Genomic DNA, 13,568 nt, shown 5'->3' on the forward strand with positions numbered 1-13,568 from the left:
AAACGCTCCTCATATGTTGGCCCTTGCATTCCAGGAATCATCCTGGTAAATGTTCTCTGAACTCTCTCCAACATCAGTACATCCCTTTTCAGGGGTCCCAAATGAGATCTAACCAGTGCCCCATAGAGCCTCATCAATACCTCCTTAGTCTTCTTCACTATTCCTTTTGAAATGTATGCCAACATAGCATTTGCTTTCTTTACCTTTAGGGCAGTGATTCTCAACCTTTTTCTTTCCACTCACATACCACTCTAAGTAATCCCTATGCCATCGATGCTCTGTGATTAGTAAGGGATTGCTTAAGATGGTATGTGAGTGGGAAGGGAAGGTTGAGAACCACTGCTCCAGACCCAATTGTTACTGAAATATTTTGCTTGAGAAAAATTGTCATTAGCCCATTTCCTTTTGAGTTTATGAAACCGTGCACATACCAAATCAATTAGGAATGGTTAAAAGTGGTTTTCAAACTTTCTTTCCACCCACATACCATCATAAGCCATCTCTTACTAATCATAGAGCACCTATGGCATAGGGAATACCTAAATTGGTATGTGAGTGGAAAGATAAAGGCTGAGAACCATTGCTTTAGGGTATCCTGCACAAGAAACTCCAAGCCCTTATGCATTTCTGAATTTTTTCCACATCTAAATAATACTGTTTACTTTTTTCTTCCAAAATGTACAACTGTACATTTCTCAACATTGTAGCTCATTGGCCATTTCTTTGCCCACTCTCCTAAATGTCCAAGTCTCCCTGCAACCTTTCAGTTTCTTCAACACTTACTCCTCCAACCTTCTTGGTGTCATCAGCAAACTTAGCCGCAAAACCATTTAATCCATAATCTAAATCATCTATATACATTGTAAAAAGATGCTTTGATCACTCCAGTGCCCAAGTGCAGGGTGAGCTGACTACTGCCCAGCTGCACTCACATCTACTGTGATGAAATGCTTTGAGAGGTTGGTCATTGCCAGGATTAACATGTATCTAAGCAAGGTCTGAACCCACTGCAATTCACCTATCGACACAATCGCTCCACAGCAGATGCAGTATCGCTGGCTCTCCACTCAGCTCTGGATCACCTCAAAAAACAGCAACTCCTAAATATGGCTGCTCTTCATTGACTACAGCTCAATACCATTATTACCTCAGTGCTGGTCAACAAGCTCAAACTCTGGGCCTCTGCACCTGGACAATAAATTCTGATTCTGATCTGGAGGGGAAATCCTCAAAGAGCATGCAGCCCAGACTGTGTACCTGACCATGTCCTTGAAACTTGTATGAACTAATTGGCTGGAGATTTTGCAGAATTTTCAATCTCTTATTTATAATAGTCAGAGGTCCTCACCTTCTTCAAAAGAACACCCACTCTCTGGATGCCCAAGAGGAGCAACATGTCCTGACTTAATGAATACACAAAGAAGTGCTTTGAAGAGGTTGTTTATTTGACAATATTTCTTTAAAAATAATTCTGGATAGAAGATGAGTAAAACTACATTAGACAATTCCATGATCTAAATAGGGCAAGTTCTGTCTAATTTAATAAGATCTGTGGCAACCATATTTAAACCCTTATTTAACAAGTTAATCTCAAGGATAAAAGAAAACAAAAAAACCTAAAACTAAATCTAATCCATCCCCTTCTAATCAAGGTTACTTTGTACAAAAAAAGTTGTAAAGATATGGATCAAATAGCGACCTTAAGACACTAGACAGAGAATCTCCAGAGTATCCAAACTTCTTAATTCTTCCAACCTTGATAGTATTCTATGAATGGCTCCCATGTTTTTCAAATTGAAACTTTCTATCCTTAATGTTATATCTAATTTTATCAAAGCATAAATAGGACATTACATCGTGCAACCACTGTGTATGGTGAAGAGTTATCTTTCCATTTCATTAACATTGCTTGTTTGGCTACCAACATGATAAAAGCTAAAACCTTTTTCCTAGGCTGCAGAGGTATATCCAGTTAGAGAGAAAAAACAAACAAAGCAATTAAAGGGAATGGTTCTACTTTGATCTTAAAAATAGTTGATAAAGTTTGGAAAACACATGGATCAGAAAAGCTTCAAAAATTTTACATTTCTCATGTAGTGGATCAACATTGTAGCTCAACATTGTAACTCATCGACCATTTCTTTGCCCACTCTCCTAAGTGTCCAAGTCTCCCTGCAACCTTTCAGTTTCTTTAACCTTCTTGCTCCTCCACTTACCTTGATGTCATCTACAATCCTAGCCACAAAACCATTTAATCCATAATCTAAATCATCTGAATACATTGTAAAGAGCAGGGTAAGCGGATTAGATAATTTGAGTTTGGACATGTGTTCTATGTACCACCTTAAATTGTAATAAACAATGCCTTGCTCAAAATGAAGAATCATTAATCAAGCCAAGAGGAGAGTACCAATCTTCATCAGAAAAAGTTATGTTCAAATCTCATTCTTAATAATTTTTTAATCCCAGCCATTGAGACTGATCTTAAATCCAGTAGGTTGTTATAAATACATGATATTAATCCACTGTGAACAAAGTGCAAGTCAAAAAACAAAATATATTTGTATTTGAGAAAAATCAGAAAGCTTCAACTGAATAAAATTTAACTTGTAAACATCTAAAAAATGTCTTATTAGGAAGATTAAATTTAGCTGACAATTGATCAAAAGAGGGAAAATCTCAAATAAATAAATCTTTATAACTTTTGATCTCTAATCTATACCATTCCTTAAAGCTTGACAGGACAGCTGAAAAAGATGGTCATCTATAATGGAACATGCAAGAGAGAAACTATTATAACCAAAAAAATGTTCTAAATTGAGCCAATATTCTCACCCTATTTCTCATTATCAGACTGTGTCAATTTAGAAAAGGAAAATGGTAAAAAGGGAACCTAAAATTGTCAACATGCATGATTTTTTTTTGGAGAAAAAAAGTTCAATTTTTACCCAAGGGCTAGTAACTAATTTATCAAAATGTAACAATAAGAGATTACATATATTAATCACCCAGTAATAAAATATAAAATTTGGAAGTGATAATTCCCCCATTCCTTTTAACCTTTTGCAGTTGTTTTCCCTGCCATATGTATGAAGAAATAACTGAGTCTAATGAGTTAAAGAAGGATTTAGGAATGAAAGTTGGTAAAGCTTGAAAAAAAGTACAAAAATTTAGGTAAAATTTTCATTTGTGGATAGATTTTCGATTTACATTTATATTTAAATTGTGATGTGTATTTGATATGACCTGTTATCTGTTTTATTAAAAGATTTTGTATGTAGGATTTGTATGTTAAACTCAAAAATATTTTTAAAAGAGGTTGGTTATAGAGCAGATCAACTCCGGTCTCAGGAAGGACCAAGACTTCAATTCACCTGTCATCACATCAGGTCAATGGAAGATGCAATCTTGCTGGCCCACCACCACTCTGCATCTCAAAAACACATTTCAGCCTGTTGTTCAGTGACATTAAGTGTTCCACACCTTAATACTAACAAAAGTTCTGACCATACTCAGAGAGCAGTTCATCCCTCTGCAACTGGATCCTTGACTTCCTCATTGGCAAAATCCCTTTCAGTTCAGCAAACTTCACTTTCTTCTCAGGCACCCACCCCAAGGCTAAATGCTTAGTACCCTGCTCTATTTCCTGTAAAATCATGCCTGTGCAATCAAATTTTACTCCAATGCAATCCATAAATCCACAGTTGTTGGTTGAATAACTGAAAACACAATCAGAATACAGGATGAAAATTAAGAATCTAGGTGGTGCCAGAACAACAATCTTGCTCACAATATCGCCAAAACCAAAAAGCTGATTGCTGATTTTAGGAAGGTGGGGAGGAGAGGCGTGGCCATGCTAATGAACTGAGCAGGTGTTTTGAGAGCTCGCCACAAAAACAATTAAAAAGACTGTTTATAAGCTCAAAAACCAGAATTTTATCATCAAAAATGGATAAAGCAAGTACTAAACTACCAAGGCAATTGAGAACAAAAACTGAAGTGTCAACTCAGCCAGGAATATCAAGTGGAAGCCTGATAAGGAGCGACTCAGCAGGGGCATTGAAACCAGCTGAAGCCAGCAGAGCTGGGGAGTCGACCCAAGATTATAGCCTTCATCCTTAACATGCTGGAAACTTTATGCAGTCATTTTACGAGTATGGAATTAGTGATGAGAGATGTACCAGAGAAGGTAATGGAATTCAAATAAGTTGTGGAAGACTGAAGTGAACGAATTCAGAGGCTAAGCTGGACAAAACAAAAGACAGGCTGAAGGCACGAAGAAAAAGCAAAACTGATGGACAAGATCGACCATATAAAAAATTTCAGCAAACATTAACAACTTAAGAATCATTGGACTGAGAGAAGCAATAGAGGGAAAAGACGTGCGTGGTGAGTTTCTTTGAAACATGGATCCCACAAATGCTGGGACAAAATAAGTTTAAATGAAAACTGCAAATTGAAAGGGCTCACTGGACCCTCAGACCCAAAAGAACTGGTGAACAGTTACCATGACTTTTAAGTTACTTGGAAAGATGCGATCTTGGGAGCAGCATACAAATATGAAAAAAATAATGGCCCATTAGGGCTAAAAAGACCATTTCAAAACAGGACCAACTGAAAGACTTGTCTTTTTATTTATACTAATAGTACTGACCCATCTTGTTTTCACAAAAATAAAATTGGTTTACATGGAGAGCTCTGAAAAGACAGAAAGGTGGCGAGGAAAGCAGCAAGGTATGGGGGTGGGGGGGGAGAGAGGAAGATGGCACCGAGAGAGGAGCGATTTAAAAGATGGGGCCAAAGGGAAGGTTTCTTCTTCTTCGGAATAACCTGCTGGCTTTTTTCGCGAGCTTCCGGGTACTATTCTCAATGTCATCGTCAGAGCTAGAGGTGTGTGTGTTTCTTAAAAGGGAAATGTCTCTTAATAGAGAAATGTTACGAGAGTTTTTAGAAAATTGGGAAGATACTGTTATAATATTTGTGTGAAAATGGTATGGATAAAACACTAAAGTTTATTAGCCTTAATAGTAATGGGATGAATGGGAAGTGGGTCTTGGCATACTTAAAATAAATTAAAAGTGGATATAATCTTTTTGCAGGAAACTCATCTTACCAAATTGGAACATGATAAATTAAAAAGGATGCGTGGGACAAATAATATCATTTTCCTATGGTTCAAAGAGGGGTGGCTATTCTAATAAAAATACAGCAGACACTTTGATTGATCAAGCCAAAAGGTATGTAATAGCACAATGTAAAATTTATGGAGAAGCATGGACATTTATGGATATTTATGCCCCAAATTATGACAATGAAGCCTTTATGAAGGACATCTTAGAAAAAGCACAGGGAAGACAAAATATATTAGTTGGAGGAGACTTCTGTTTGGACCCAATACTAGATAAATCAACAAGAACAGTAAGGAGGGCAAAAGCAGCGAAAACCACAAATTCATACATGAAAGATCCAAATCCTATCAATGTATGGAGGCAATTAAATCCCACAGGTAGAGACTATTCTTTACTCAAGGGTGCATGACTCACACACAATAATCAACTTAATTTTAATGTCTGCCCAGTTAAAAAGTAGTGATAAAAACAGAATACCGAGCAAGCCTTCTATCAGAGTATCCACCTTTAATATTAAAGCAACAATGGAAAAGCTAGAGAATGTATACAGATGGCATCTCAAATACTACATTAAAGGACTTCTGAAAATTTTTAAAGAATCAGAAATATTTTGTGAAACAAATCTGCCATCAATAATAGTTTTCTTATATGGGACACGCTTAAAGCATATTTAAGGGGACAAATTATATGCTATATGAAGAATCTTGAGGGAACATATGGCAAAAGTAAACAGCTTGGAGAAGGATAGTAAAGAATTAGAAAAAATATCAAAGAATAGGACAAGAAGAATACAGTTTACTGGAGATTAAAAAGCTAAGTTATAATACAAACATAGAACAGAAAAAACTATAGTAAAAACTAAACAACAATACTAGGTGTTGGGTGAATGGGCACTCAAAGTTTTAACTTGCCCAATTAAAAAAGTAATCAAGAATGATGAATGCTATAAAAACAGAAATAGACACTTAAATATACAAGCAAAAAGAAATTAAAAACACTTTTAGACATTACACAAAACTATACAAATCAGAATTACTAATAGATGAGAATGAAATGGAAGAATTTTTGCTGTGTTGAACTTCCAAGGCTGGAAGAGAAAGGGTAGAATTTAGATACTCCCTTCACAAGGGAAGAAATCGAAAAGGCCCTGGGCACCCTACAGGCTAATGAATCACCGGGAGAGGATGGTACCTTGGTACCCAAGGTACCAAGAATTGTACTGGAAAAAAACTGACTTGGGACTATGGGCTGGGAGGACTTGGACTTCCAGATTTAAAAAGAAATTACCTAGCTACACAGGTTAAATTTCCTTGCAGCTTTCTTCACTGAAGACAAACCCCCCCCCCCCAATCTTGGGTTCAAATGGGAATGTACTCAATGGAGGAGAGGGAAGCAAAGGAGTTTCAAATCACTAAAGAAACACTGATAACCCCATTCTACTACATATATGATTAGAATGTGGCAAGAAATTAATGAATGTATATGAAAAAAAGTAGGGATATCAATAAAAGCCCCATTGTGTAAAAGTGTGTAATTGCCTATGAACATGGGCAATAGAATATTAAGTTAATTGTTTGACAAAGGTACAAGATATATTAAGGACTGTTACACAGAAGGAACTCTTACATCCGCTGAACAATTAAAACATAAATGTGGAGTGGCCAATAGGACCTTCCTCCGTTTTCTCCATCTTAGAAAGTTCTTAAGAGAAAGATGGGGTCCAACGTTGACCCCACCTGAAATTAGTGAAACTGAACGAACTGTTTGGATGAGAAAACATCCAAATTTATAACAATAATGTATTATGCTCTCCAGAGCAAAAGTGTAAAACCAGGGTTGCAGAGGTCAAGAGAAAGATGGGAGTCAGACTTGGGTGTGGTGATTTCAAAGAAACTGGTCAGATTTGTGTAAGGACAGCATGGCATCAATTATAAGTACAAGATATGGACTGATTCAGTATAATTTTTTAAAAAAATGAGGAATCAAGTAAGAACACAGCTAGGTTTTGCAGCATTCTAGTAAGGCAGGCAAGGCAATTCAAAAGGGCCAATTAGCACAACAACTAACTATAGGAATTTACTCTGAACCAATCAATGAGCAGGTCTGATAAGAGGCTGTCAATCTTATGTAATAATAAAATTTGTTCTTAGTAGTCATTGCATTGGGTAAGAATATATTGTGTGAACTTTTGATTGGGTCAAATGTAACCCGACCCATGTGTAAACTGAACAAAGGCAAGCTGTGAAACACAAAGTCAGTCTCTGCCAGCCTTTATAGAGAGAGCACCTTTGTGAGGCCTTGTACAGATAGCTCACAATTCTGCAGAATAAAAGGTCTGACCAGGATGAAAGTTTGGGTATCGTCATTTCATGAGGACCAACGAATGAACTGGAATCCATATAAATGCACCAATTATCTTACCCCACAAAGACCAATCAAAAGCTGAAATTTAAGAGATATGTTTCAAATATGGGATTGAGACAGCTTTTTTAATATATAAATAAAAAAAGCCATGTGGTCATGTATGAAATTGAGGCTATTTTGGCAAGAAATCACAGAAAAATTAACAAAGTAAATGGGAGGGCATTGAAGAATGCAGTAGAGCATAAAGATCTAGGAATAACGGTTCATCGTTCCCTGAAGGTAGAATCTCATGTGGATAGGGTGGTGAAGAAGACTTTTGGTATGCTGGCCTTATAAATCAAAGCATAGAATACAGGAGCTGGGAGGGGATGTTGAAACTGTTCAAGGCATCGGTGGCCAAATTTGGAATATTGTGTGTAGTTCTGGTCACCAAATTATAGGAAGGATATCAACAAGGTAGAGATGGTACAGAGAAAATGTTCCCTGGGTTTCAGAATCTAGATTACAAAGAAAGATTGAGCAGATTAGATCTTTAAGGTTGGGGTGGAGGGGAAATTTGACAGAGATTTTTAAGATTATGAGGGGATAGATAGAGTTGATGTGGATAAGTTTTTTCCCTTGAGGGTAGGAGAGATTGAAACAAGAAGTCATGATTAAGAGACAGAAGTTTAGAAGTAACATGAGGGGGAACTTCACTCAGAGAGTTGTGGCTGTATGGAATGAGCTTCTGGGAGAAGTAGTGGTGGCAGGATCTTTTTTGTTATTTCAGGAAAAATTGGATAGGTATATGGATGGGAGGGGAATGGAGGGTTATGAGCAAGGTGCAGGTAGGTGGGACTAGAAGAGTGTACTTAGTTCAAATCGGATTAGCAGGGCTGAGATGGCCTGTTTCAGGGCTGTAATTGTTATATGGTTATACGGAGAGGCCTTCACAGGTGACCCACAGATATATCTATTAATTTCATGAAAATGACAAATCGAGCAAATATCAAATCTCATATATAAAAATAGCATCGCAATAAAAATGTATCGCAATCAATTGGAAGCCTGATTCCCCTCTGTTTGTAGCACGATGGATTGCAGAAATGAACAGCTGTATATCTATTGGGGGAGGGGGGTTAGAGAGAGAGAAAAAAGGAAAAAAAAAAATCACATACAACTTAAAGAATAAATATGACACTTTAGTAAAGGTCTGGCAGCAATACCTCGACCACAAAGGGGCCCAGAGACAGTAATTAAAAACAAACAAGGGTATAAAAGTTATATTAAATATACTGAATAAAAACAGTTCTTCCCACCCCCCCCCCTCCCCAACTGTACTCTATATACTTAAAATATGTAAGTTCTGACAGTGACTGGATCTGTATTTACAGAAGGGGGAGGAGGAAGGGACTGTTTTGATTAATGAGAAAAAGTTTAATATTATTGTATATTTAAAATGTCTCTATAATTTTTGAAAAAAAATCAAAAAAAAAAAAGGACAAAGGACCATGAACTTGTCAGAGACTGATGGGACAGAGATAGGTTTAGGTTCTGTTTCCTGGTAGTTCATGCATTAGTCCTCTCCTGAGCCAGCACGTTGAGGCAACTATGAACAAGGTAACCAACACCTTTCCAAGAAGTCAAATGGTCTTTCAAACCAGACTGTGATGCACTGCATAAAGTATACTGAGTGCCCTGAAGGCTGCCAAATCCATCAAAGTATCTAACCTCATATCCATTGAAGACATGCAAGGCATTGCAAGAAGACAGTTAACATCCCACCACCCTGGTCACAGCCTCTATTCTGCTGCCTTCTGGAAGAAGGTACAAAATCCTGAGGTCCACCATTTCTCAGTTCAAGAACAGCTTTATTCCCCAATGAATATCAGGCTCCCCTTACTACACTATCTGACACCATATAAAGGACTTTGTGCATTATTATAATGCTATTTTGTTCTTCTTGCACAATGGTATTTGGTTACTATGGTTTTTCCCCCTCTCATTTATTTATTTAATTAAATTAAGAATTTCAGTGCATTTGTACAATATATAAAACAATCAATTCATCATTAATTCCCAGTTATTTTAACTGCTCATCGCAACTCATGACAAGATGTAGCAAAATTTTACTGGTTGGGGCTGATCCATAACTGGTTGTGGAACAACTTTACTCTGGTTATGGTGCACTTCTGCTGTTTAGGATACATAATCCCATTTATAGCTTAATTGTTTTATGATTTCATTTTCAAACAAAGCCATTACAAAATCCTGGGTTCCTCATTAATATACTCCATTGAATCAGCAATCTTCGATGCACAATGGCAGAAAAATGAACATGAAGTTGTACTGGAATCCAACTCTGCTGTTGTTCATAGTGCCTTATGGATGCTCCATTTAGCGTATTGATTAAGCAATGCAATAGAACTAAAGATATCCTCAAAGCCAAGATTAGTATCAACAAAGATTCTACAGCAGTTACTAAAAGTCCGAGTGAGATGGACTGGGTGACAGCTAGATTGACATTCTACCAGCTCCAGGCCTATTTCGATGAGCTCTTCACAACTCAATTAATTAGTCTCACCAGGCACATCTACATGAGGCAGTGTCTTTAAAAAAAAACAGCCTCTATCCTTAAAGACCCCCACCACCCAGGTCATGCCCTCTTCATTCTGCTACCATCCGAGAAAAGGTACAGACACCAAAAGACAAGCACTCAGCAGCACAAGGACAGCTTCTTCCCCCCTGCCAACAGATTCCTGAATAATCAATGAACCAAAGACACTGCCTTACTTTTTGTCCCCTATTATTGTTATTATTTTATTTTTTATAGTAATGTTGTAAGATAGTTCCACTGTGATGCTGCCACAAAACACAGAATTTCATCCTTTGTTCATGACAATAAATCTTGATCTCGATTCTGACATGTTGTGCTTTATTTGTTAGGTATTGCTGAAAATTGAGTAATGACTGATTTATCAGCTGGGACTTGGCAGTAGCTTGTGATCAACACATGGTTTTCCTGAATAAAGCAGAACTTAGCACATGATATTTTAATGGAGTCTAAAGTTGAAGACTCCAAGAGACAACATTCGTCATTTATAACTAATAAAAAATGATTTAATGAATAGCAACAAAAAAAAATCACACGCTTTTACAAGAACACATCTTGGTAAACAAGATTTCAATATTCAGTTGCTTTGCATTTAATACCTTAAGTACTCATGCACTATTTTACATTAAGTTTTGTTTTTGAGACACATTTTGGCCCTAGTTCAGGAGGAGAAGGTGCACAGCAGGTATAGGCAGCAAGGAACAAATTAATTTGTTGCATTTCTTATATACCTTATACCCAATTTGTTCCTTGCTGCCTAATACCTGCTGTGCACCTCCTTCTCCTCCTGAACCAGGGCCAAAATGATGGATCAAGCAAACAGGAAAATACCAAGGGTTTCCATAGAGCTACTTAGAGAAAAGGAAAGCAAGGATAAATTGATCCTATTAAAAGACCAGAGTGGTTATCCATGCATGGAGCCAAAAGAGATGGGGGAGCTTTTAAATTGAAATTTTTGGCATCCGTATTTACTTGATACACGCGCTCACACACACGCACGTGAAAAACATGGACGCTATGCAGATTACAAAGGAGATGCTTGCTGTCTTGAGGCAAATACAAGTAGATAAATCTCCAGGGCCTGACAAGATATTCCCATGGACCTTAAGTGAAGAAATTGCAGGAGCCCAAGCAGTGAGACTTAGCCACAAATGAAGTACCAGAGGATTGGAGGAAACAATGCTGCTGAAGGTAACTATAGGCCAGCGAACCAGACATCAGTTTTGAGCAAATTACTGGAATACACTTCAAAAAAACTAGGCGTACAAGTACTTGGATAAAAAGAAACTGATTAGGGATAGTCAAAATGGTTTTGTGTGCAGTAGGTCATGTCTGACCAATCTTTTTTTGAGAACGCTACCAAAAAGTTGAAGTAAAGGCAGAGGATGTTGAAAAGATGGGCTTTAGCCTTTGATGTTTCCTCAAGGGACGTTGGCCAAAAAGCTTTAGTATGCAGGACGCGGTAGTAAATTAAATTAGGCATTGGCTTTATAGAAGGCAGAGAGTGGCAGTAGATGATTGCTTCTGATACTAGTCATATGCATCAGGGGTTGGTGCTGGTTCCATTATTGTTTGTCATCTAGGTCAACAATCTGGATCCTAATGTGGTAAGCTGAATCATCAAATTTGCAGATGACATCAAATTTAGGGTGTAGTAGTCAGCAAGGAAGGCTTTCAAAGCTTTCAGTAGAAAAGCGATCAGCTGGAAAAATGGGGTGCAAAATGACAAATGGAATTTAATGCAGACAAGCGTGAGGTGTTGGACTTTGGGAAAACAAAGCAGGGTAGGATTGTAGAGCACTGCAGAGTGCAGAAGAGAGATCTAGGAATACAGATGCACAATTCCTGAAAAGTGTCGTCACAAGTAGATAGGGTCATAAAAGAACTTTTCATGCAGTGGCTTTCAAAAATCAAAGTGTTGAGCACAGGAATTAGGATGTTACAATGAAGTTGTACAAGACATTGATAAGTCCACATTTAGAGTATTGTGTGCAATTTGTATTGTGATCACCTATCTTCAGTAAAGATATCAATAAGAGAAAAAATACTTGAAGAGCTGAGTTACAGGGAAAGGCTTTATTCCCTGAAGCATTAGAGAATGAAGGAAGTTTTGATAGAGATATTCAAATTATGGGGTGTGGTGTAGATACAGTAAATTCAAGCAGGCTTTTCTGCACTCAAGTTGGAGCCAATGAGAACAAGAGGACATGGGTTAATAAAGGATAAATATTTAAAGAGAACAGTGGGGAAGAACTTCTTCGTTCAGAGGGTGGAATGATCTGCCAGCAGATATGGTAGCTGTGGATTTGATTTGAACATTTAAGAGAATTTTGCATAGGTACATGAATGGGAGGGGCATGAAGCACTATGATTCTGGAGCAGATCAGTGGGACAAAAAGGAAAAAAATAGTTCAGCATGGGCCAAAAGCACCCATTTCTGCATGTAGTATTCCATTTTTCTAAATGGAAGAAATGCAATTCCATCTTACTAATGGGAAAATACAAGCAGCTGATACATGCAAAGTTGGATCTTCCCATATAAAACACAAATTCTTACTGGTGAAGTCAATTTTAACCTTAACTTCTGATATTTTAACTCCAGATACAAAACAGATGGCAGCTGTGGATCACTTGGTAGCAGGTATGCTTCACAAAGGATTATAGATTCAAATTCCACTTCAAAGACTAGAATCCACAAATCTCGACTGATACCTGAGAGAAATATTAAGTTTTGCATCAAATACGGTGTTAGAAGGTGATAGTTGCTTGGGTGAAGTGAAAATATCCCAGGTGATCCTCATGATCTGTCAGCATCACCTTTTAATATTTCACCAAAACACACAGAATCTGGTCATTATAAAGCTGTTAAGATACAATGCATTTAAATCACTTTGCAGATGAAATTTCGAGGTTATTTCCCTTGGACATCCAGAAGCACTGAAAGCAGGAAAGGTTTATTTTGAGAGTGGGGAAAATTACGGTACTTCAACAGGATTTCCTCAAGTGGTTCTATTTTCGATGGCGTTTCTTTCCCGTACTTTGAACACATAAATAGCAATTCCATAAACCCAAACAAGAATTAAGCTTTTTTTAATGCGTGAATTTTTTTTGTACAGAATGATACTTTGCATCATGTAAACCCATCATCCAGCGGCTGCAATAACCAGCTCTTTGAAGCGTGGACTTCGCAATTTAGCAAACCCGGCATCTCAAGCGAGGCCCATTTCCAGACAAAGACCCCCTTCTCCTGGCCCGAGGCCAAAGGCCTTTCCCCACGGTTCACAGAAAATGCAAGCCGTGTTTTGGTGAAAGCGTCAGAAATCGAGCCAGAAACACAAGAAGAGACACGCGTGCTCGCGACGGGGGGGGGGGGGGGGGGGGGCAATAAGGACATAGAAGTAATTTCGGAAATCCTCGCTCAGACACTGACTGCGCAGAATGAGTGACCGAGAACACAAAGCAGTCCGGATCGAATCCGGCGC

General features: G+C 37.8%; 1 protein-coding gene across 1 annotated transcript in view; it reads right to left on the reverse strand.

Moving 5' to 3' along the window:
* Positions 1-13,568, reverse strand: part of LOC138760719 (E3 ubiquitin-protein ligase pellino homolog 1) — a 67,603-nt gene that overhangs the window by 53,836 nt on the left and 199 nt on the right. The gene's annotated exons all lie outside the window — the stretch shown is intronic.

Source organism: Narcine bancroftii, chromosome 4 (genome assembly GCF_036971445.1).
Source record: "Narcine bancroftii isolate sNarBan1 chromosome 4, sNarBan1.hap1, whole genome shotgun sequence".
Lineage (NCBI taxonomy): Eukaryota > Metazoa > Chordata > Chondrichthyes > Torpediniformes > Narcinidae > Narcine > Narcine bancroftii.